Here is a 3,177-nt window from a genome sequence, read left to right as displayed (position 1 = left end):
AGGCCAGAAGGAGACTCCGTCTCAAAAAAAAAAAAAAAAAAAGAATGAGGAGGCTTGTGGATGCTGTACCACGAACTATGAAGCCTGCCCCAGCTTACACCCTAGGAAGCCCCAACTAGACCTCACCTACTGCCCTCCCTTCCTTCGTGCCACCCCATCACCCTCCCATTTGGTCATCACCACCCCAGATGCTGTGAACCCCCATACCCCAAGGCTGCCCAACCTACTCTCTGTCCGTCTCTTCCATCCTTCTTGGCCACCTTCTGTCAACCCGCTCACCTTCCTTTCCTGCACTCCCCCAGCCTCCTGCCTTGTCCTCCCCCACTGACTATGGCCCAGACCCATGCCCATGACCACATGCCAGCTCCCAATGCCAGAAATGCCAGCATCCACCCTCCCTCCACTCCTCCTTCAAGCACCTGCTTCTGAGCCACCCACTCCCCTCACCCTCCTCTGCCCAGTGCTGGTTTCTTTGTCCTCCTGCGGCAGAGCCCAGGAAGAGGTACATCTGAGCGGCCAGCCCAGGAGCAGGACACCGCTGACTCCAATTCACAGGCTGTGAAATGGAAGCATTCAGGAGGTCTGGGAAACTGGGCCACAGTCCTAGAGGAACTGACCAGGTCAGCAGCCTAGCCCCGGAGCCCCGGGTCCCATGACCGGGAGGAGTCTTTAGAGGTTATCTTATGTGGGCCCACCTCCACTTGAATGAATGACTATCTGAGCCACCCTGGGTGTGTGGTCTTCCTGGCCATATAGAAATACCCCGGATGAAGCCCCTGCTATGTATGGGCCCATCAGTATGTTCAAAAATTCAATACATGCCTCATTAACACTTAAAACACCCAGCTAAGGAAACCAAGGCTCAGAGAAGTCAGGTAATTTGCCCAAGGTCACAGGGTGTTAGACACCTCAGTTTGCTGCTTCCAGCCCTTTTGGCCCCACCTCTCACTGCAAACACTTCTGCCGTGACCAGGTCCCTGCAGGCTCCAAGCAGCATCTTACAGGTGCAACGTGACAGTGCTTCATGTCAGGCCATGCTGGACCTTCTTGGGAGCTGCCGTGTGGAATATCCACAGGAAACCATTTGGGTCCCACACATGTACAATCTGGAAGTCCACACGGGAGTGAATGTCCATGGAGCCACCTTTGTCTGGCAGGGGACGGAGCTGATGGGTAAATGCTTCCCTGTTTCTCTCCCCAGCAGAGCAGTTCTGTCTGTAAGGCTCCTCGGGACACCGCCCAGGAGAGTGGTGGGAATAATCAAAGAGCTGCTTCCCCTTCCTCTCCTTCAAACCCGCTGTCCTCGCCCTTGTTTCTGAGATCGCTTCCCAAATAAGCCACGGTCTGCAAGCCTTTCTCTCAGGCTCCCATTGGGGGGAATGCAGGTGCAGCCACAGCAGCAGGTGGTGGAGCTGGAACTCACACCCAGGTCTGAGTGACACCAGGGCCTTCATGCTTAACCACTATGTGACCCTGCCGCCACCCCCATCCGTGCCAGGGCCCCTTTCCCTCAAGGCTCAAGTCATTCTGAGCCATGGTGGCTCAGCCAAAGTTGATCGGACAGGGTCATGGGAAAGAGGGTGAGAAGGGCTGCAAGCGCGCCTCCAGCAGCAAGGTCCTCTTCTCTGCAGCTGAGGCCACTTCCCACCAAATCGCCTTAACATGCTGAGCTGAGCAGTCCCACTCAGACCTGCCCCGACCCTACCTGAACTTAGAATCTGTCTCTGCCCAGAAACATCAAACACAGGGACCAAGAGCGGCTGCTGTAGTTCTTCAGCTCCAGCCCCGACATCCCACCGGGCTACCAGGCCCCCCAGCCCCATCCCTCTCCAACTCCTTGACATCTGAGAAGGAAGGAGGGACCAGAGGCAGCTTCCTGAAGCCTGAGCAGCCAGATCCAACAGACGCGCACCCCACCCCACCGCAGGACTCAGAAAACCCAGCACCACAGTTTGGAGGTGAGGACAGAGCCTCGCCCAACTCCTGCCCAAGTCTAAAGGATGTGCCAGGACTTTCCCCTGAAATATTACTGCCCAAGACCTCACAGGCCCTGAGTCACTCCCTGCCTCCCAGCCTCCCGGCCCCAGGCAGCTGTGTGAGCTGTTTACTCCCCACCCCGCAACAGGAAGAAGGGGGAGGGCAGAGCGCCATGGGAAACTGAGGCCTATAGGGCTTGAGGGATGGCCCCAGGGTCACAAAACAGGCAAAGAACCCAAGAGCCCTGGTACCTGGCTCAGGACAACTCTCTCATTCCCCATGGAGGCTTCTCTGATGAGAGCTGCTCAACAGGGCACATCCCAGCAAACCCCACTGGCATATAAGTGCCCTTCAGGTTTGTTAACAAGGTTGTAGGGGCAGCTATAGAAAACAAATGAGAGGAAGGAAGGGGATCCCTCAGCCAGCTCCCAGGTCCAGACACACAGCACCTGGTGCTGGCAAAGCCAGAGGACAGTCTACAGGGACCCCTGAGGTCTCCTGAACACACGCCTGTCCTAGACTCCCCAGCCAGGGCCGGCACCCCCACACCCATCCAGGCCTCTGGAAATGAGGATCAGGCTGGAATCGGGCCCCGCTCCCAAAGATCCCTCAAGGCCTCTCAGCCGGCACCCCACCATCCTAGCTCCTCTCCCTGCAACAGGCACAGGCTTGAGAGAGGATGGGATAGGGGGGTTTCGGCAAGCCCAGCCTAGCTCCAGGGTCCTCCTGGGGTTCCTGGCTGTTTTCCTTCTACCGCCACCTGTAAACAGCCCATCTCTGACCTCCATGCCGGTCAGCTTCTCTCGCCAGACTCTGACAGGGGCTGCACACCTCACGCACGCACACACACCCTATAGGTGGACGTGTAAGCAGCGCCCCACCCGCGGGGGTTTCTGAGGACGGTCACCCCACCTCCCCAGCACAGCCCGTGACGCCGGATGGCTCCGTGGGATCGCAGCACCGGCTCGCGCCGTCCATACGTGCCGCTGTCTGTCTGCAAACACACGCGTTCACACTCCACACACGCTCCGATTCCCCGTCAGTCACACCAGGACGCACGTCCCGATCCAGGCTGGCTGCGGAATCCCAGCCCCGGGGACCACTGACCTGCGCCGCCTGCCGCGCGGCTGCCTCCGGACCCGGAGCGAAGGGCACCTCGGTCCCCGCGGTCGCCCCCACCCTCTGCCCAGCCCCCTCCAC

At 58.9% G+C, this 3,177-nt stretch overlaps 1 protein-coding gene across 1 annotated transcript in view; it reads right to left on the bottom strand.

The window, feature by feature from the left end:
* The window catches only part of RAP1GAP2 (RAP1 GTPase activating protein 2), a 271,104-nt gene extending 267,938 nt beyond the window's left edge, over positions 1-3,166 (bottom strand). The window contains exon 1 of the mRNA XM_017867164.1: positions 3,085-3,166. The gene's annotated coding sequence lies outside the window, so the exon portion shown is untranslated. The remainder of the gene's footprint in view (positions 1-3,084) is intronic.
* Between the last annotated feature and the right edge of the window lie 11 nt (positions 3,167-3,177).

The sequence above is a fragment of the Rhinopithecus bieti genome, unplaced genomic scaffold, assembly GCF_001698545.2.
Source record: "Rhinopithecus bieti isolate Rb0 unplaced genomic scaffold, ASM169854v2 scaffold_22, whole genome shotgun sequence".
Lineage (NCBI taxonomy): Eukaryota > Metazoa > Chordata > Mammalia > Primates > Cercopithecidae > Rhinopithecus > Rhinopithecus bieti.
Note: the sequence above shows the minus strand (reverse complement) of the source record. Positions and strands in the feature narration are given on the sequence as shown.